Source organism: Corapipo altera, unplaced genomic scaffold, assembly GCF_003945725.1.
Source record: "Corapipo altera isolate COAL_440 unplaced genomic scaffold, ASM394572v1 150, whole genome shotgun sequence".
NCBI lineage: Eukaryota > Metazoa > Chordata > Aves > Passeriformes > Pipridae > Corapipo > Corapipo altera.
The window spans coordinates 865,228-887,446 of NW_020884941.1; the positions used below are offsets into that span (position 1 = coordinate 865,228).

The 22,219-nt window shown below is 47.4% G+C and overlaps 1 long non-coding RNA gene across 1 annotated transcript in view; it reads left to right on the forward strand.

Annotated features, from left to right (window-relative positions):
- The first annotated feature begins 6,356 nt into the window (after positions 1-6,356).
- LOC113955709 overlaps positions 6,357-22,219 on the forward strand; it is a 29,614-nt gene continuing 13,751 nt past the window's right edge. Inside the window, exons 1-5 of the long non-coding RNA XR_003530634.1 lie at positions 6,357-6,457; positions 7,521-7,632; positions 15,647-15,795; positions 16,177-16,252; positions 20,616-20,748. This is a non-coding gene — a long non-coding RNA (uncharacterized LOC113955709). The remainder of the gene's footprint in view (positions 6,458-7,520; positions 7,633-15,646; positions 15,796-16,176; positions 16,253-20,615; positions 20,749-22,219) is intronic.

Consider the following 22,219-nt stretch of genomic DNA (forward strand, 5'->3'; position numbering starts at 1 on the left):
TTGGCCTGAGAGCCTGACGGTCTGTCTCTGCCTCTCCCGCTTTCATTCGGTTGGCTCCACGTGTTATATCAAATATCTTTAAAGAGCACAGTTTGAATGATGGAGCTTATAATTCCATCTCGGGAGTTCTGATGACTCGAGCTCGGTTCTTGTGGTTTATGATGTCACCAGGACCCATCGATGGAGCCGTAGCCCCATAATTCACCGTCGCCCTGTTATTTATTCTGTGCCATAAATGGCTGCAGTTTAATCACCAGAGTAAATTGCTGAAGCATCTTTGTGGAAACTGTGATGTTACTGTAGCAGTAACTATGGCAACAGCCATTCCATCGTGGTGGCTGATGCAGAGGGAACCAGTAACTCTGAGCCCTGTGCACCCAGCGAGACAGGAGCGAGTGCCACCCTCAGAGAGGGGAACCTGAGGGACAAGCCCAGACACGCTCTCAGTGGAGAAAAATCCATTAATTGCTGCTCAGGTGCATGCACTGCATGTCATTCATAGTCTCTGGGAAACTGGGGTGTGGATCCAGACTTCACCAGTCTCAACAGACTTCTGGTATTGATTTCATGCAAGGAGATTTTTAGGGAAAACTCCTGACTCGTTGTGGACATAGAAAGCAAAGCCATCTTTTCTGTGCAGTTTTTGGTTTGTTTTATTTTACCTTTTCCAGTTCAGGTAGAAAAAGAAAGAACTGAGGACACTTGAACCAAATGGTTCAGCACTTCATACAATTCAGGTTTATGTTTGGGTTTTGTATGGACAAGAGAAGCAGGAGATTCATCTGCACTGTCCTAATTCTTCTTGGCTTGTGGACTGGTGTCCCTCTCCTTACAAGGCCTTGTAGGATCTTGGATTTTAGTGGTGGTGGGGCATAATATACCTTGATGGTACCTGAAGTTCCTTAATTCTTTTTGGCAAAATGCATTTGCCAACCTGTTTAATGTCATCTGAAGATGCCTGGTGGTTGTGGATGTGCAGTTGGCATTGGAATAAGCACAGGGCTGTGATGTAGTATCATAATAGAGCATTACTATAACATAAATATTATTTATTGTTTCTTAGTGAAGTGAGACTTATGAGAAGGTTTTGCTTTCCAAATCTTAAGTTTCCATTCAAGATCCAGATTTTGTAGATTTCCCCCTCCCCCCCAAAAAAATTAACCTCTAACTAAAACCTCTGGTTTTTCTGATTTTAAGAAAAAAGTAAGACACTTTTCAAATTTATCTGTGTCTCCCTTCCTTTCTCCTTTACTTCTCTCCACTTTCTACATTCATTAATTTTTCTCCTTGGGAAAGAAATGAGGGGAAAACCCATTCTCTGTCCATCCTATTTCAATACCCTGTGAACGTTTGCAGTGCTCAGCTCTTTCTTTTCCCTCACTCCCTCTGCTGAGCAGCCCCAGAGAAGTCCCACAGCACATGGTATCAGTGCCCTGACAGTCTACTGCTTATGGGAAATGTCATTTTACAATGTAACTTATTATTTTTAACTAAAGGTTTATGATTTTCTACAAGGATCCATTGTTTTAAGCCACGTAGCCAACATGTGTTTCTTGAGGTATCACTTACCTTTTAAGCAAGCAGCAGTTGAGTTTTGGTCAAGCTGTCTCTGGATTCCTACAATTATTCCATCCTGGTAACCTGATACAGCCCAGCAAGGGAAGAACAGAAAGAAAAGCCTTTTAATTTATGGTGGGTCTCAGTTCTAATCTTGTAGTTACGTAGACTTCGACTTTACCGTGAATCATTTTTAATGACAGTTGAAGAGAAAAGAATTGAAAGGCAAATCTTACCTTTCTCATCACTGGCAGCTTCTCATAACAAATCAGGCTTTTTTTATGGCACAGCCTTGCAGTGTGGGTATGAAGCACATGAGGGGCTGTCCAGCAGGAGAGCAGAGCCTTTTCCTGCCTAGCACAGGATAGATCTTTGCAGAAGCAACTTCAGAGCTGTCTGTGAGCTGCAGTTTTTCAGCTTGTGGAGTCCTAAACGCTGTTTGTGGAGTCTCTCATAAGGAAACCTGTGTTTCCTCGTAAGAAACTTGACTTTCTTGGTCACCTTTTAGAAGGCCTTTAGAAGTTCTCCGGGAACGTGCCTGGAAAAAAGGGTGGGAAAAGTTGATGTCAGAAGCCCTCACAGGCTTGAATGTAGCCAGAATGTCCCTCCTTCTCTCCAGCGAGACTGGTGACATCTGCATGTAAAGAGAGATCACTGAGGGGGCTTGGGGGTCACCAGTTACAGCCCCAAGGCTGCCAGAGCTCCAGGAGTGTTTGGACAATGCTCTTGGGGATGTGGTGGGATTGTTGGGGTGTCTGAGCAGGGTCAGGAGTTGGACCCAATGGTCCTTGTGGTCTCTTCCAATTGAGGATGTTCTATGATTCTGTTTGCTTTGGAGCCCATGCTGTTGGCCAGAAAAGAAAATGACCTGCAGCAGTTGCTGGTTTGGTGGTTTGATCCCCATATGGGCCATTCGCTCTAGAGTTGGACTCCATGATCCTCGTGGGTCCCTTCCAACTCAGAATATTCCGTGATTCTCTGTGATCTTGCCAAGAGACCCGATTTAAAGGGTCACCCTTCTTCAGCAGAGCCCGTGGCTGTGCACTCAGTAGTTTAATGCTGATGCCCCGAGTGGGGCAGGAGAAGGTGCTGTCAGAGCTGCTGCTGTGGTTCCCAGTGGAGTTATCAGAGAGATGCTCTCACTGTAATTGGATACTGGCAGTATCCTGCAGTGCATCCACGTGGTAACTTCCCATCAGCACTAAGGTGGCTTTCTGAAAGCTCCTCTCTGTTCCTGGCATGGTCACTCCTCGTTGGTGCTGTTGGGAACTCCCCCACCTTTCGTGAGCTTGGCCCTGCTCTGGGTGTGTCACTGGCCACGGCAAGACCCTGGGCCAGGCTGGAGCTTTTCAGTGCTGCTGAAACAAAACCACGACATTTCTTGGAGCCCAGAGGAGCAACAAGATGCCCTGCATAGCATGAATCCCACATCACCACAGACTTTGCTTGGCTTCTGTCGTTCTTGCGTTTCCTCCACGACCTCCAACTTTTTCCTGTATGGAGACATGATTCCAACTTAGGTTGGCTACACACTGTGTTCTTTCTGACACATTTTGACAAATTGGGTTTGATTTTACCCTGGAGGTCTTTCCAGGCTTAATTTTATGATTGTGGAAGGTCATCAAAAGGGTAGTGCTATTTAAAGACCAAATTGTGTCACATTTACTCACGGGACTAATGCTCTTTTTCTTGAAGATGTCCATTCATTTCAGTGGAACCACACATGGAGTAAATGGCACCAGTTGTGAGCAGAGGCACTGGAGCCTGTCTTACTCATCTGAGTGGGCTACTGAGAGAGTGAAAGTCAAGTCCTTGTCCTTGTCCTTGCCATTGACTTTCCAGCCCCTGTTATTAGGAGGTGGTTTTCTGGCCCCCTCTAGTGACTACCCACATGGGGATTTACGAGTGAGATCCAACCTTTTTGCAATCAGAAACAGCCATTTCCACCCCAAGAGTAAATGGTCTAAATTTAAAAGTGGCATTTAAAATCCTGAGTTTGTTCCCCTTTGCTCACAACACTCTCAGGAGTATCACATTTCCAACCTGGTGGATTACATTTCCAACCTGGTGGGGCTTCTTATGGCACTGGGCACTGCTCACAGTGGTTAAGGGTGAGACAATTCATACTGATGTTAATGTGGTGGCACAGCCCTGGTTATACTCCCATAGTCCAAAGGTTCATGTTCCTTATTGGAGCTGGATGTTTTTGGGGTTACAGCTGCAATACCAAAGGAAGAGCCACGAGTTCAATCAGAGAATCTTTTAGGATGGAAAAGCCCTCTGAGATCGTTGAGTCCAACCATTCCCCCAGCACTTCCAGGCCCACCACTAACCCATGTTCCCAAGAGCCACATCCACAGGGCTTTTGAGCACTTCCAGGGATGGGGACTCCACCACTTCCCTGGCTATCCTGTGCTACTGCCTGAGCACCCTTTTCATGAAGAAATTTTCCCTGATATCCAATCCAAATTTCCCCTGGCACAGCTTGAGGCATTTCCCCTCATCCAGTCCCTTGTTCCTTGGGAGCAGAGCTCAACTGCCCCCGGCTCCCCCCTCCTGTCAGGGAGTTGCAGAGCCAGAAGGTCCCCCCTGAACCTCCTTTTCTCCAGGTTGAGCCCCCCCCAGCTCCCTCAGCTGCTCCTCTGTGAATCAGAATCTGTGACCTACTGAATTACAGTGAAACCTGGGGTGAGGCTTGGAGTTAATAATGAAAAGGTATTTTTCAAAGTCTTTCTTTTTCTTATGCTTTTCATGCTACTGGAACTGCAAAAGGAATCTCATTTAAAATATGAATTAGAAATTTTATACTTCTTATGGCTCTGTGTTCTTGAGAAGCAGATACTTATCACAGGCCTGTTTTCCTGGGGGAGTGTGCGAGGAGCTTTTGGAACAGGTTTCCTACGTTTTGGCTAATGAGGAGTGGGACAATTATTTATTCCAAGAAGCTGGAGCAAGGTTGACAGCCTGGGGGTAGACCTGAAAGAACAGTAAAACTTTAGGCTTTAGTTGCTCTGAGATCCTTTAGAAACAACTGCCTTGATCTTTTAGTGCCCTGGTAAATCATTTATTCTGATCACCGACTTCAAATTCCCTCTCACCCATCCTATGGGATGGAAGGAGCTGGGTATAGAGCTCCTGGCCATAACCCAGCAGGTGAACTGCAACAGTGCAGAGCTTCAGCCGGGCTTCCAGAGCACCTGGCAAAGCTCCTGGGTCAGGAGCAGCCCCAGAAATTCAAATTCCTCTGACAAACAGGGTGTCTGGAGCTGGAGGTTTTGGATGGGATTTCTCCCCTCTCAGGTTGCAGGCTGCAGCCAGGACACATGCTGTTGAACACACTGCATCCCCTCTGCCTCTCCCTCCTCCCACACTGTCTTGGTGCTCCCTGACAATCTGTTTCAATTCCCCTTCACTTCAACATGACCGGGGTCCCCCGGGTTACCCAGTGATTCATCTCTCTGGAATTTGGGAGTGCTGCTTCTCTGCTCCTACCCAGACTGGCAAGGGGGTCATTAAAGCATCAGAGATTAACCAGAACCTCTTTTGGTGAATGTTTAGGTGAAGAGCACTTGATGCCAGACGTTATTTTCCGTGTGTGTTCTGACACCAGACTTCACTACTGCACCTCACGTTTCTCTGTGTGCCTGGGTTTGAACACCTTTTCCAATGACAACCATATTAGAGGACCCCTGCTGCCTTGGGAATGTACATTGGGAATGACTTCAAGTGGAAGCGTGTTTGGATTGTCCTACTTCTATTTCTGAAGCCCTCTCAAGGGAGCTCGCTCTCTCTTCTCACCCCATCGCTTCCGATGGGGCCGAGTCATTGCATTCCGTGCGCGCACAGTGACACCTCGGAGAGACTTGGACTGTTCTCTTGTCTCACTTCCACTCTCTTCCAGGCTGGATGCACACCCTGGAGGTATGTGGTTTGTCTCAAGATATAAGACTTCCCCCCTCAGAAACTACATTACTTCAACAAGCCACAAAGGGCTGGCAAGAGGGAGAAGGATTGTTAGTGCAGCTTTCCTGGGAGATCTCCTCTGTGGACTCCACGCAGCTGGAAACAGCCTCTCCCTCTCCTGAGCTCACGTGTGTGGGCAGACACACGTTCCCTCATGCAGCAGTTTCCCTGATGTGTGAGCACAGACACAAACACTTGTTTACAGAGGCACAAATACCTTCCCTTTGTTGTCCTTGCGTGAGCACGTAGAGGCAGAAATTCTCTGAGCGCGCGTGATCGTCACCCCCTGCAACCCCCAAGCTGCTCTTCGTGCGGGTGCATCAGTGCCCCAGAGCACGTGCACCCCTCTCCTGCATGCACAGATATAGGTGCATCTACACAGCCTGCAAAGGTGCTGCAGAATTTGGAGGGAGAGATGAGCAAACTGAAGGGACCTCTTGAGGTTTAATCCAACCACTGTTCCAAGCAGGCTCACACTGAGTTCAGAAAAGGTTGCTCAGGGCTCTGTCCAGTCAGATGTTTAAAACCTCCTGAGTCAGAGATGTGATAGCCTTTTTTTTTTTTTTTTTTTTTTACTTAGACCCAGGCAGAACCTTCACTCCTTCAATGTTTCTCCTTTTTTTGACCCTTAATGTGTCTCTGACCCCCCTGCCACACACCTGAGCAAAGAGCCTGGGTCTGTCTCCCTGTACATGCCACATGATCAAGAAGGCTGCAATTAACTGCCCCTAAAACTTGAACAGGGTGGACAAACTCCCTTCTTTTACCTTATCTCCATAAATCCAGCCCCTTGACTGTCTTCTTGGTGGCTCCCTGTTGCATTTGTTCAGGTTTATCAGCATCTTCCTGGTACTTGGGAGCTTACAACTGGGAATACACCAGATGGGATCTAACAGCTCACAGAGGAATAACAGTTTCCCTCGACCTGTTGGCACAGGTGAGTGTGCTGTGAGCTTTCCTTGCTGCCAGGTGAGCTGGGTGTCCACATGCTCTTGGCTGGAATTGGAGGGATAACAAAATACTCAATACAAACTCCAAACACCGAGCTTTGCTTCTTACCTGTCTGGGCTCAGATTTAATGGATCTGAGACCTCAAACAGTTCCAGGACCCTCTCCAGGAGATCACAGCAGCTGATCCAGCTTTGGGAGAACAGGATGGATCAGATGACCTGCCAGATCTCCTGCACATCTCATATTTCTTTGATGTGACCATTTTTGCTCCTCTTTTTTTGTTTTGGCCTTGGAGATCCACTGAACATTTTCCCTTTCCTGTATTTGGAGGGATTCAGCCATTTGAAATCCTCCTTTCCCCATGTCCAGTGTCCACACTGGTCGCAACCATAACTGCCCAAATCACAGGTTTAAAATCTTGAAGTAGTTAATTTGGGGAAGAACCTCAGACTCCCTGGAGGCTCCTACCTACCTGTTACCTTGTGAGGCATGTGCTGAAGGGGAAGGGTATTTTTTTTCAGCTTGTTTTCAGACCCCAGTTGGGAGATCCCCTGTTCATACACTTTCCAGCTTAAAGCACAAGGGAATCCTGAGCAGAGCCCTTCAAGTGAATGGGAAAAACGGAAATACAACTTCAAGTTTTCATTTTGAGAAAAAAAATCTAAATGAATCTTTCACTTTTTCCAGCCTTTTCTCATTTCTTTTCAGTCAAAAGTATTTGCTAAATTTTGCAAATGCTGTTGGATAACCCAAATCTGGCTAATCTGGTATTGTGGTGACTAAAATATGAGGCTAAAAAATTCCCCCAGTGTCAGGTTGTGTTCTGTTTGTGAGGCTGATTTCACATAACAGTAACTGTGGTGCAATCCAAACACCTGCCAGGTGGGCATTAAGTGATGTGACCTTGTGACTGTCACAGTCAGCTCGGTTTCAAACCAGGAGAAAACCTGGAGCAGGGTGTAGTTTTTGGGGAGGTGTTTCTTTCTCATTGTAGTTCTTATCTTCACCACATTTTTATGATTTATTTCTTTTTCTTTGCCATAAATCAGCCTGCTGGTGAGAAGATGGCTTTATCCAGGAACTCTCCACCACTGCTGAAGAAGCTAAAGGCTAAAGACTCTTGTCTGTCCCCAAAAAGCAGGAAGCACAGCCATGGCTGAGGTAAGCACAGCAGCCTGAAATGGCTTTGAGTGTTTTACTCAGTGCAGTGCAGGGACCACCAGTGTGCAGAAGTACGTGTTGTACTGGTGGTTAACCAGCAGATCATGGAATGGTGACCTGGGAATGCTTTCAGTCATGGACAGGTGTGGATTTGTATTTATGCACATCTGTTTTACCTACTTAAGGCTCGGAGTCAGGGAGACTGATTTGGGGTTTGCTCAAGACCAGTATTTGCTGGAATGACTTAAGATTGATAATATACTAATAGAAAATAGCAGTTGAGATCTATTATATATTTCCAAAGATGCTTACTTGTAAGACTTCAGTAACAATTATTTATGAACTGTCTTTAAATTCACACAAATGTGAACACCCCTCTCAGTTCATGTTCCCGTGTGCACCCTCAGTGGGAAGTGTCTGAGGACATCATGCACATGTGAGGAGGGATTTCTTGTTTGGTGTGGACATCCTTCCACTCAGGCAGTGCCAGGGAGATGTTCATAGAATCACAGACTGTTTTGGGTTGGAAGTTGATCCAGTTCCACCCCCTGCCATGGGCAGGGACAGCTTCCACCAGCCCAGGTTGCTCCAAGCCCTGTCCAACCTGGCCTTGGACACTTCCAGGGATCCAGGGGCAGCCACAGCTTCTCTGGGCAACCTGTGCCAGGGCCCCACCACCCTCACAGGGAAGAATTCCTTCCCAGTATCCCATCTAACCCTGCCCTCTGGCAGTAGGAAGTCTTTCCCCTTTGTCCTGTCATTCCAACCCCTTGTAAAAAGTCTCTCTCCAGCCTTCTTGTAGGCCCCCTTTAGGTACTGGAAGGCTGCTATAAGGTCTTCCCAGAGCCTTGTCTTCTCTGGGCTGAAAATGCTGTCCATGTTCATGGGCAGGGTTGCAGGCTGTGTCCACCTATGTCAGGATGTGCCTCTGTCATTTTGCACAGTTCCTCCAAACCATCACACGGGTGCATTTTAGGACAGAACAAACCCTGGCCAATTCAGGAAGTGACACATGCTTTTACATTCAGGGGCCAAGTCCAGATTTTCCTGCTGAAGCCAAAAGTATAAGCAACACAATTCCATGAGCATGTTGCCTCTGAGTGACAGTTTGAGTGCAGGGGGGTGACTGGGTTTGGCTGAGCTGTCTGCTGCTCTGAAAAGAGCAGTCGATGCCCTTGACTAGCGAGTGGTGCCAAGTGCCACATGTGTGATAATGGCCAGGGGCCTGGTCACTCTGCCCAGCCAGTCCCTGAGGATTTGGGTCTGGCCAGTAGCAGCCAGAATGCTTGGGAGACAAGTTTCTGTATGAAATCCTTCTCCAGTGGAAGGTATCCCTGCCTCTGGCAGGGGAACTGGAACAAGATGAGCTTTAACCCAAAGCACTCTGTGATTCTATGTAATTTGTGTTGCTTCTCTGTAGGGACTAAAGGGTTAAATCTCTCCTTTGTCTCAGATACAGAGCACAAAGTGAAAATCTGTGACCCTGCAGGTTCCCAGGTTGCTGGTTTTGCGTGTGGATCTGGGTGTGGGGTGGGTTATCCTGCTGTTGGCAGGGGTGAGTATGTGGGAGAGCAGAGCCTGGTCACACATCTGTGTTGGTGCAGCTGCTGATGAACACGGGGGTGTTTGTGTCGGAGCTGTCTGGGGCAGGAGGTGCATGTGCTGTGTGTTATTCTCACATCCTTGCTAGCAGCAAACAATGTCACGTCCCTACCTGGACTGCAACGTGACACACACCTCAAAAACAGCACCAACAATGAGCTCCAGAGCCACAGGAGAAAGCAGAGCTGCTCTTTTTTTGCTCATCAGCCAGGAAATCCTGCCAGCCCCGGCAAAGCATGCCGGGATCCAAACCAGCTTTTGGGCTGGGGCTGGAGGGGGGGAGCACAAGAGAAGCAGTAATTTGTTTGCCATCGCCCTGGAGCCAGGAAATCCAAACCTCAAGCATTTCCCAGGCCACAGCACGTGGGAGTTGGGGGAGAGTGTCAGAGTGGCTCCCAGGAGCACACCCACCCGTGTGCACACACACGGGGAAGGGGCTCCACTCCAGCCCCACCGCCACCGAGATGCTGAGGCAATCTCGAGTTTTCAGGCCATAGCTGTCAGGATGCTTCGGTATATTCATCACCCCCCACTCCGTGGTGATAAAAATTTACACAGCCAACGAAACGAAGATTAATTTCATGTGAAAAGCTGACAGAATGGCCCATGTCATTGCTTTATTTGTGCCAGCACTCAGTAACTCGGTGCAAGTTCCACTGAGGTGGCAGACACCCCGTCCCCTTGAGCCATCTCGTCTCCTCTCTAATGATGCCACCGTTTTGACAAAACCAAGCAACACAGCCGGTATGTGCGAATTTGGAATTAATTTTCCTCAGAAAGGTCAAGTATGTTAATGAGCTTTTGGCTGCCCGTGTTTTCTCTCTTGTGTTTTTCCCCCCGTTAATGGGGGGAAGAGGGTGGGGGGGGGGGAAAGAAGGGGGAGAAATAATTACAGAAATAAAAACGAAGGAAGGAGGAAAAGAAAGAAGCTGTGAGGATTTGGAAGAGGCAGGATTCAGCGTGGTTTTTCAGGGGCTCTCCTTTTCCAGGACTGAGGCGGGCTAATTGTATCAGCGCAAGTCTGTGCAGTTTGCTTGGAGCTGTTGAGCGGGGCCAGGGATGTCATGGATAGCAGAGTTGGTGTAACCTGGCACAGAGGGGGTGAATTGCACCTCCTTTGCACTCAGGGACTGAAGGCAGCCCTGTGTGTTGGCAGCTGCCTTCGTTTTCCATCACAGAATGGCTGAGCTCGGCTCAACGCGGGGCTCTGTGTGCTGGGCGAGCAGAGAGCAAGGGAAGGTGAAGGAAAGAAGGATTTCCATTACGAGAGGAAGCTGGAAGAAAACTCAGCTACTCTGGGAGAAAGGCCAGGGCCCACTAATTCATTCAGCTTAGAAACAGGACAAATAGGCAGTTTAAAGAGAAATTGTCCATACAAATGGCATGAGATGTTTGAACTAACTGTGATGCCAACCACCTCTCACCCCTGTGTTCCCCGAATTCCTGCCTTTATTCCTGCAAGTTAGAATTTGCCACCTTCTGGCATCCTCATGGAAGGAATTGCCTTGATATCTCAAGGGGTTGGGTGATGATCAACTGGAGGAAAGGTGGTGAAAACAGCAGATGATGTGTCAGGGCATAAGGGAGCAAAGCTGAACTCCTGGCTCTGTCACACACGAGTCACATTCACCTGGATAGGACATTTAGGGTAGGATTCATCTCACCTAATTTTAGCCTTCTTAAGCAATGTATCCAGACTAAACTAATTGTCCAGGTTTCTCTTCTTCATAACAGAGAACAGTAAGAACATATATCCCACCTAATTTAAGATGAGAGAAATTCCATCCTGGCAAGGAGTTTCTTTCTCATTGAATATAAAGTGAACTTAAACAATTAGTTTGGACTGAACCCCTACCTTTTAGAGGCTTAAAATTATGGGGTGTGATTTCCTCCTCATTCTCTTCTCCCTGCTCCCATTCTGGCTCTTATTTCCATGTAATCCTACAGGCAGAGGAAATCCAGTGGGTCTCACAGTGGCTGTATTGGCAGGGTAGGATCAATGCCTTTCCCTCAGCTTGCTCAGGCTGGCTCCATGCTTATCCACTCTTGTGGCAACACAACCTTTGGCTGTGATCTGGTCCTTCCTGCCTCGCACTGCTGGAGCCAGCCCAGCACACGGAATCTTGGGCATTGTCCAGGAAGCCTTTGTTGACTTTGGAGGGTGCATGTTTTGCCATCCTGGCCACAGTGCAAGGAGAAACGATGTGCAATGTAACAGTGCCGGTGTCACATTTAAGGGTGTCCTTAATTAGGGTTTTGCTTTGTTTTACACCTTACTCAGCTGGTTCTGGTGTGTGGGTCCATCCGTGCGTGGCCCTGGCATGTTCCCCACATGACTCATCCTGCAGCGGGGCTGCCTCAGACTCATGGCTGGGACACGGATTTCCAAAGCACTCAAGTGGCCAAACTTAATGATTTTCAGCTGACTCCCAGCACTGTCCTAAACAAGGAATTCCTACCCATAAACCACTGTGCTGCCCACGCTCTCCCCCTCTCCCCCAGGCTCTGTCGTGTGCATGGAGGCACATTCTGCTCTGCTGACCCTGCTGCAAGGTGGGGTGGTAGCTGGGGACAGTGAGATTCACCAGAGGAGCTTTGGGCTGTCCCTCTCACATGTGCTTGCCCAGATGGTCTCAGAACATTCATGGGCATCACCAGATGTATATCTTTCCTCTCTAGAAGTTGTTGTGTTGTTAAGTGGTTGCTTTATTCCTCTTCAGAGGCAGTTTCTGTGATGGAAGGAAATTATTTGCTAAGCTCTGCTAAGGTATAAATTTAACAGTAAATATTAATTTGTGCACAGGACAAAGGGGGTACAAGAGATATTTAAAATATTTCAGTGGCAAATGGGATTTTGAGTCCTCAGTTCTGGCAACAAAAAGAACACAGGAGGTGTCTGCACAGAGATTGCCTTGTTCATGGCCATGGTGAAGTAGGGTATCCCTGTCCTGTGGTTGCCTGGGATTTCAGAAGAGGATGAGATCTATAAGAACTTGAGTTCTTAGGGAACTTCTCACCCAGCAGCTCCCTGGGGCTTTAGCTGAACTGTGGGATATTCAGTGTTCCGAACTCTCGTGTCAAGGACCATCTCCTCTCTTCCCAGCTGTGAGATGTGGCTCTGCACCATTTCTGTGTCCTCCCCTCCCACGCTCTGGTTTCCGTAGGGAGGAATCCTGGGGATGTGAGTCAGGGAGCTGTAGGGGTCTGTCACCAGTGGGAATGATTCAGGCCTGAGACAGCACAGCACACCTACCCCCTGATTTACAGATCACCCTCGGGACACTCAAAGCCACATTTTCCCAACATGCCAAGTTCTTGAGAAAACCCAGCCACTTGTTTTGGTGCTTAAATAGAAACATAACCCCTCAGAACAGGCACAGAGTCTATGAGATGCACCAGGGCAGTGAGTCTGCTCTCCCCTCCTAGTGCTCCTCCCGTGTTCATGGATATCATGGAGCACGGTGTCCCTTCATCCCTGTGTTGTGGGGATTGTTTGTGCCATCTTCTCTCAGCTTCTGTTTCTTTCTGTCCCTCTGTTTTTCTCCTGTGTGAGAGCACTGGTGCCTGCAATGGGATGTCACCAGTGAGGTTACTCAACTGGCTCCAAGTATTAAGGCTTCCTGCTCTGCTATGAAGAGCTGCCAAGTCCCCCCTCCCTGCCGCTCACCACAAACCCAGTGCCTGTTTGTCTCCCTCTCTCCCCTTCTCATCCCTCCTCCTACCAAGACATTCAAATCTCTCCCCAGCAGACAGAGTGGGAGGACAAGGCACCCCGAGCAACCTTCAGATGTGTTTGCCTGAGTTCCCAAAGCAGTGTGGCCACAGGGTGATTGTTGTCTTTGCCCCTTATCGATGTTGCCAGAGGGTGAACTGTCCCCATCTGTCCCTCCAGAGTCTGTGGCAGGTTCCCATCAGGACCTGACCCAGTAGTTGGGCTGACAAAAGGCTTTTGTTTCCACTGGAAAATGTCATCAGGTTCTTCTACCATCAGGCTGAGGGGATCCACGGATAACTGTGAAGGGGTTCATGAGCAGTGTTTAAGGAGGAGAATGTGAATTTTGTCAGCAGGTGGGAATGGGCTGCACAAGGACCTGTAGCTTCCTCACAAAACTGGAGGGGGGGGAGGTACAGATGGATGAGTTAAAAATCTGTGCCCTAGGCATGAACCTGGGAAAAGACAAGGAATCTCCTGTCGCAAAGGAAGGGAAATGGCATCCCAGGGGCTGCTGTTTTCCCAAGGGCAATGTGGCAGTGGATGATCAGCCTAAAGGGAGAGACCTAAAGGGTGGGCATCTGAGCATGTGGGGAGGGAGCAGAACACAGGGAGAGCTTCATTTACAGGAACAGAACATGAACCAGAGACGAGAAACAGTTAGAACAGGATCCTGTGAGTTGCAGAGGAGATAAATAAGGTGGGAATGGGGGGAAGATGGGAGGTCTGGTCACAATTTTTTGAAACAACCAAGGGGAGTGGGGATGCTGCTCCAAAAAGCACCGCAGGGATCAACCACATTCGAGTAAAAACATAATTTTCTTTAAGAATAATACAGAAGCCCCACACACTAATGGTTCAACAGGATGAGGAAAAGCTGCCTGCTCCACCCCAGTATGTGCTGAGGTAAGGGTAAAACCAGAGCCCCTCGGGCAGGAGCCTGCCGGTGGTGCACACTCGGCCTTGGACACATCTGGGGTGCTCCAGTTGGCAACGATCCTGCCCTCAAAGTAGAAGAGAAGCAGCTGCTTTGGAAGAGGATTTTAGCCTCTCCAACTATGGCTGAGTCCCCTTAGCTCCTTGTCTTTGCTCCTAACTCCCTTTCTTAAAGATCTCCCAGGAGATTTCCCACTGCTGTCAGTGCTGCTGGGGTCACCAGCCAGGAGCTCTTGTCTTTTTCCCAGGAACTGTGAGGCTGCAGGAAACGTGCCCCGAGGGGTTCTTTGTGAGCATCACACCTGAATGTACCCCACTCTCTCCCAGTTTATGCTAAATGGAGACCACAGAGACCTCATTTAATGATTGGGTTTGTGTAGGTGTAAAGCTCTTTGAGGTCTCCATAAACATGGGTGTTTATTCATTTGGAGTTCATTTTGATTTTCTTTTAAGATGAATTCATTAGCAGGGAGAAAGCCAAAGCCTCACTGCTAAAAATCCAAGTCTTGGTTTTGTTTTGTTTTAAGCCATGGAACAAGTATAAATTAACTAATTTCTAATTATAATCTCAGGGCTGATCCTTCAGGCTGCCCCCATCCATGTGGTCTGTGTTCTGGGAGCTCACAGACAAGGAAAAGCTGAGAAAAGCATAGAAATAGGAGGACGGGGGGCAGCTCTTACCTTGTTTGATGGCACCCTGTATTAGCTGCTCCTTTGGTTGTTAGGGATATCACATTCCAGGGACGCATTGCTGTGGTTAAGGGGTGAAGTGAGACAAATGAGAGGACAGAGGTTACACACATGAACTACAAGGATGTCCCCATTTTGATGCCAGGTAGAAAATCAGATGGAGTGTGTTTGCTCCTGCCCTGGGGCTAAGAGCAACAAAGGGAAAGAGCAGGGGATTTATCTAACTACAGTCTAATATTCCTTTGGCTGCAGCAAAGGCTGCAGCACTTCCCGACTATCGGCTGGCGCTTTCACTCACACACATCTGTGATTGATGGGCAGAGAGTATAAACACCTCATTAGTGCTATAATTCACTGGTTAGGGCTCAGACTGGGCTGTGGGAGGGAGGGGGGGGGAAAAAGAGTAGAGAAAGTTTAATAAAGGAAAAAAAAAATGGAAGAAGGGGAAGAGCGGATGTAAAGGCCACACAAATCATTCCGGGGAGTTATCTGACCTGCTTTGAAAACTTTAATTGCTGATAATGGACAACCTGTTGGGTGGTATTTTATTAACACTAATAGATTTTTACGGGATATTTCTCACATTGCTCTCCCAGAGCCCGAGGAATACATTAAATATTAAAAGTTAATGCTCTCGGTTGCTGTTTCAAGGATGCCCCGCTGATAACGAGCTTTCCCGCAAGTTAGAAACCAGGAGAAAACATGAGCTGCCTTTGCCACTTACGGCCTCTGCAATAATAATGAGGAAAACACTTGAAGCCTGTGTGCACCTTGCAGCTGAGCTGCTCAAGTCTGGCCTAAATGCTCTGTGAAGGCAGTGCCCAGCCCAGAGCTGGTAGCTGCATCTGATCTCCAATCCTGGATTTACAAGAGGCTGGATTCCAGAGTCCCACGCTGAAAGCAAATGTTTGTAACCCCCATATGCTACTTTACATTTCAGTTATTCAAAGCAGAGGCTGAGCCGACAACCCATTCCTGTTTCTCAGGAGAACTTAGGTCTGAAATGGATGATATTTTTCTTTAATGTGCTGAATGGTTTTATAAAAGTGTTGCTTCCGCACTAATGTGTTACAGAAATGACCCAGCTATCTGGGGTAGGAATGGAAGCACCCCAGGAAACATCTGTAGAGGCCTCCAGGACTGTAGGCAGCAAGGGGGGGGGTTCTGGAGGAGGCTCCAAAGTCCTGCACACAGCAGACAACCCTCAAAGTATGGAAAAAAAGGTCAGTTCTGTACTGTAAAGAGATGGATTGAAGCAGCCCAAGAAAGAAAAGAAGTTAATGCAACACTGGGGAGGTTTGCTGGAGGGAAAGTTAATTTGAAGCAGGATGAGCAGTAACCAGCTTGTGTGGTGAGTCAGAGGGCTTGTGTTAGGACTGGAAAGTCATAATACACTTTTGTGCTCGTAAGTAAAACCTGGACTTCCCCTTTAGTGCCTTCTTTGGGTGCACCAGCACTGCCAGCAGTGATGCCCTGGGCCTAGAAAGCCAAGTTAAATCTGTTAGCCCTGCCTGTGGTGGTCTTCCTCTTTGGAGCCGTGTCATCTTCCCTGGTGGCAGCAACAGGCTCAGTTTTGGATCTCACTCTGACCTCTGTTCGTGCAGCCACCTCCTTGTGCCAAACCAAGCTGGGCTGGATGGCCCCATCCACGCTCCCTGGGACAGCCCTGGTCCAACCCTGGTGAGTAACTCAGCTTTCCAGGCCTGCTTGGCTGGAGAGCAGCTTTACTGTCAGGCCAGCTAGACCTTACCAAGAGCCTGGTTCCAGCTGCCAGGCCTGTCCGTAGGCAGCCTACAAGAAGATGGATTTCCGTATTTCCTTTCTCAGTAAGTGTTTTCTTGTAGTCATGCCATGAACTCTTTGAGCTGGATTATCTTGGTCTCCCCACTCTCCTCACTGTTGTTTTTTCCAGACAAGGAGGAGAAGCTGTCCAAACTACCTACTCACCCTTGGCAGCCAGTCCCACCCTCCTTGCTTAAAACAAGACATCTTCTGTATCCCTCTGTATTCCATGCCCCATTTCTGTGGAAGTTTTTCAGGTTAAGTAAAGGGTTCAGCTGCTCTGGGGTGGTGGAGGCAGAAGAGGAGAGGCTCCAGTTCAGTCTCCTCTAAGTCTGGCTTTAATAACTGAGATCTCATTTTGGCATCTTGAAGTCGAGCTGCTAGAGCCAGTTTTCTGAGGAGTTAGGGACTGATCACAGAGACCAGTTGTCTTCTCTTACATGTGGACCTGCTCAGGTCAGAAACATGCACTGCAGGTTTGGGGCTTTGCTGGGGAATATTTCATTAATCCTGTCTGCACTGGGGGGTGTTAAGGGCCTTCAGGGACTGAACACCAGCTTGTCTGTGTCAGTTGAGTTAAATGCCATTTTTTTCCCCTAGAACATTCCCCAAGGAGTCTTAATATGAATATGCAGATGGTTAGTAAGTATGTATTTTGTCCTACAGTAAATGACACCACAGCAGCCGCAAGGTAGGTGTAAATAAAACTGGGAACTTCAGTTTCTGCAAGGTCTTACCTTTTGAGTTAGACCAGATGCTGAAGCCATGATGGGGCACGGGCAGGGCCAGTCTCTTGCTTTCCTTGAACACAGAGTCTTTAGATTAATTGGACTGAACTCTCTCCAGGTGGTTTAAGAGTCTTTTCAAATTGTGTATCTTCTGTCTCTGAAAGAAGAATTTGAATCACAGAATCACAGAATGAGTTGGGTTGGAAGGGACCTTGAAGTTCATCCAGTTCCACTCCCCTGCCACGGGCAGGGACACCTTCCACCAGCCCAGGTTGCTCCAAGCCCTGTCCAACCTGGCCTTGGACACTTCCAGGGATCCAGGGGCAGCCACAGCTTCTCTGGGCAACCTGTGCCAGGGCCTCCCCACCCTCCCATCCAACAATTCCTTCCCAATGTCCCATCCAACCCTGTCCTCTCCCTTTGGCCATTCCCCCTTGTCCTATCAGTCCAGGCCCTTGTCCAAAGCCCCTTCCCAGCTCTCCTGGAGCCCTTTTAGGTACTGGAAGGCTGCTATAAGGTCTCCCCAGAGCCTTCTCTTCTCCAGGCTGAACAATCCCAGTTCTCTCAGTGAATTTGGGAGGAAGTTGCTTGGAGGGTAATGGGGAAGAAGAGCCAGGAGAACTTGGTACAGTGGTTCTCTCCAAAGGATAAATCATTTGGCTCCCACACTCCAGGATGTGCTTTGTTTCTAAACTGCTGTTTAGTGATAAAATGGTCTTAGTTACTTAACGGGAATTGACTTTGTCCCTTCTCCTCCCCCTGGCAGCCCATCCGTTCTCCCCTCTCCCCTCCAACAAAGGGCAGCTTTTCCTGATTGACCCCACAGGCTTACGAAAAACCTTTCTACTTAAACGTGTATTGACCTCAGTCTTGCTGCCCAGTGAATTATGTCACAGCTGGCAATCCGAAAGCCATAAATCAGGGCTCCAACCCGGGGAGCTGTCTCCTGATGACACGGATCTGAGCCTTCATCGATGAAGGTTGTACCAGGTGCCTTCGTGTCTCTGACAACTGGGGAGGGAATACCCTTTTTATGTTTCTTCTCTGTCGTCATCCCCTAGGCCCTGTGATTTTTTTTTTTCTCTTCCCTGTGGTTTTTTTTTTCATTTCCCTTCCCCATCTGTCTTTGCACCGTGTACAAAATTTCCTTCCTTGCCTTAACCCACCCTCCAAAGGATAAGAAAAGGAACCTGTCAGACTTGACATCTTGGGTAGTCTTAATTCTTAGGTAGTGTTAATTTTGTCAGTCTTTCCTTCCTCCCTTCCTGTTTGATTTTTGTGTTGATTTGCTGTTGTTTTCCCTGATGTGATTTTATGATCTGGACAAATGCGCTGGACAAATGAGAAATTTAATGATACTGGAAATATTTCTCCCATATTTTGTGAAGCAAAGTGATTCCAATAGATCTTTTGCCCTGTGACTTGGGATGTGCTGGCTTGTTGTCACTTTGTGGATGAGGGAAGGGGAATACTCCATGAAATGTGAAGCATCATCACAAATTCAGTCAACCCTTCTGTCTCTATTGATCAAGTGGGAAGGAGGGAACTCACTCCCTGACAGAGTTTGTAAAAGGAAGATCTGTGTTGTGCTTGACTGAAATAGTAAAAATGCCACGAGTTTTCATAATTCCCTGTTCCTTTGGGGAATCAGGGAGGCACAGCTTCATCTTCCTATTCTCACAGACAAGTATTTCACATCTTGCATGGGTGACAGAGCCAGAAAAGGAGGGATATTTGCTTGCTTTCCCACATCTCAAAATAGAGCTACATAAACAATTTTTGACTTTATTCTGTCTATGCTGGAATACAATGCTAGCTGGGAAAGAAAAAGCATATTTTTTAGTTCTTCTAGGATTAGTAGAAATACTGCCTTGGTGACAGACCCGTTGCTTGTTAGAGATCTTGCAACACTGATTTTATATCTGTGGCACATTCCTTCGATGTGCCACGTGAATTCTTCAGTCTTGAGTTTCGGAGATGTTACCTTTTTGTCTGTGTCTTGGCTGACTTTAGGAAAGGCAGACAGATAAGTTTGGAGATAGCTCTGATAATGTGCCTGGTGCTGAGGCCAGACCTGGCAAGGCTGGGATCAGTCCAGGGTTGATGTTGGCTCTGAATGTCACTGGGGAAGCTGGGAGGGCCCTCAGTGGGTTCAGTGCTCTGGATGGAGATCAGACCCTGAGATAACAAGGTGATGACAAGCACCTTCAGAAATACTGACACAGAGACAGATAAAAGAAGATGCAGTAATAGTGTGTAGAAATAAATCCTTCTCGTTCTGCTTTTGATCTTCTGCCTTTCTTAAATGTAAGAATTTTCTTAATATCAGTTTCTTACATCATCCATAAGCTCATGCCCTGCACTTTAACAGCCTTAGAAAAGGTTACTCGAAGAAATGGATCCAGGCACTTATTTTAAAGACACTGGATGATTAGGCACTATCTGTATTTAGATTAAATTCCTCCCCCACAATGTTTGCAATACAATATTTGTGGTACTGGCATGTGCAGCACTGCCCAGAGAATGGAGCTGGCTGGAAATTCCCTCATCTGCATAAATGCAAATGACTAAAAACTTGGACTGGTGGGAGAAAAATCAGTAGATTATGGGTTTTATTCCTCCTTTATTGATGTAAATCCCAGGCATGTGTAATGATAGCTGCGATTTTAAAGTGGGCTGTGCCCCTTCAAAGAAAATGTGAGCTCATAAATCCTGTGAGATTAGAGATCCTGGGGCCCGATGTGGCAATGGCTCCGGGTTTATGGCATTCCTCAGGACAGCCGGGATAGGATGTTCTGTGACCCGGCTTTTATGAAGATCAAAAGGCTTAAAAACTGTTGAGAATAAGATTTTCACGTCGTCCAGGGGGGAGACACCAAGCTGTCAAGTGGGAGGAGGCTCTTTGAAGTGTGGAGATAAGGACCTTTCCAACCCCCAGTCAGGTATGAAAGCCATTTCCAGGCGGCAGAGGAGCTTGTCATTCCACTGGATGCTGTGCCAAGGGAATTCATGGAGCAGGCCAGCTGAGCTGAGCCAGGTGAACACCTGGCAGTGCCTCAGCCAACCCATAAACAGGACCAAAACCTGATTGTTTGAAGAGGATTGAAAGGACTGGGAAAACGTAAAAATTAATGTGTTGGAGGAGGTGGGAATTATATGTGGGAATATCTCCCTGTGCTCCAACGAGCCTGAGTCCAGCAAAGCACCCACTGCAGGGAGTTGGAATAAGGAGTGTACTCCTGCAAGGATTGTCTCAGCCTTGTGTCTGGGGCAGGTGGGAATGCTCCCAGGGAGCTTCTGGGTGGGAAAAGGGCGAGGAGAGACAGAAAGTGGCCTCACACCTCTGTGTTCTGGCCAAGAGCTGAGCCACTGCAGGGCCAGGATGGAGGAAGCAATTCACTGCTGCTGGAGGCCAGGAATAGCTTGTCACTGGTTGAGAATAGCTGTGGGAGAAGCACAGCACCACTTTCCCGGCTGTCCCAGAGCTCACCATCCAGCACAAACACTTACATGTTTGTTCCTTCCCTTCTCAGATTCCTCAGAGGGGTTGGCATTGGCAGCTGGATTATCGTGGTGCCTTGAGAAAGAAATTCTGCACAGCATTTTTCATGTAGGCAAAAGCTGTTAGCGCTGAAAACCTTCCCAAAAAAGGATTCCCCTGAGCTGGTAAGAATAATTTCTGGTCACATTTATAGAAGTTTAAATGGCATCTAGACAAGATAAATATCCTTAATGTTTTGTCATCTTCTTGCTGATGAACTAAAGATACATTTACTTTCCTGTAATGACTTTCTAAGAGAAAACAGTTAAACAAGACAGAATAAAAACACAATTTCACCACAGATGCTGTTGATACATATGTTTCCTCTGTAATAAGCTCAGTCCTTGGCTGACAATAAAATAAGAATTGTCCTTAGCCAACATCTTGAAAGCTGAAGGTGAAAACAGAGTGGTAGGAATCACACGGCTTTATAATCCATGTCCAAGCACTGAATTCTCTCACAGCAACAAATTTGGTTTAAAAAATCTTGTCGTAATTATCACAGCTCACATAGATACTCTCTAGGAATTGTTGTATGTGGAATTGGTCAGAAACACTTTGATAGTCTGGTTCCTATTGATAAATGCCATTTCCTGTTGGAAATGGTTGAGGAAATCGCAATGATTTAATTATTTTCTCTTTTTTGTTTTCAGAGGAGTACTAGAGAGAAGGGCCTGACTGGGTTAAAGCCATAGGTTTTATTTAGGTGTTCTTTTTCTTTTCCAATGATTTGTTGCTTCTTTTTCTAGTCATGTTGTGTATAACACATTTCCAGTGTATTTCAGTGGGCCCAGAATGAAATCGTGGAGGGAATATTGAGATTTTGGGGGTTCTTTTCCAAAGCGAAACATGAGTAATTAATGAAAGTAAGAAATCACGTTTCAAATGGAACATCCATTCCTTCCCTCATCCCGCCAGTGCTGTTACACTCAGAGGCCGACCTGTGCAAATATTTTAGCAGTAGGATTGCAGAAGGAGCTCCCTGTTTGCTTCTTCTTTCCTCCTGACTGTTCAGGTTTTCTCTGTCATCCTTCTTAAAGCAACAACTTCCTGAATACCGGAGTGGAGAGGAGTGTGTTGTCAACCTTCCCCTCAGCAGTGTGATGTAACGGGCCCACTGCTCTGATTCACAGGGAAATTACTGTGTCCCTGTATCCTTTTAATTGTAGGGTTCACAACCAAAGCATGGAGACACACATAAATTATTACATTGTCATTTAATCTGGAGTCAGTCCAGTGTGAACCCTGAACGCCTGGAGCTGGTCCAGCCGAGTGGCAGGAACAGGGCTGAGAGTCCTGGTAAACACCACATGATTTCTGGTATTTGCAGGGCATCTGCTCTGCCTGCCCTTGCAGTACCTTTGGCTGCTCTGGAGAAGCTCCTGGGTGACTGGTGATTTTATCTAGGGCCTGGCCCATGGGAGGGTGAGCCATTCAGCTTGTCAGCCTGCTCCCAGAAGAAAAGCTGCAGTGGGAAAAAAAAACCAACCTTGCTCTGGGCTTTGAAACCTGAACTGCAGCCAATTCCAGCTGAGGGATGTGACGGTCGCCTTCGCTGTGAAGTTGCCATCTGAACAATGACAGTGTTGTGTGGCT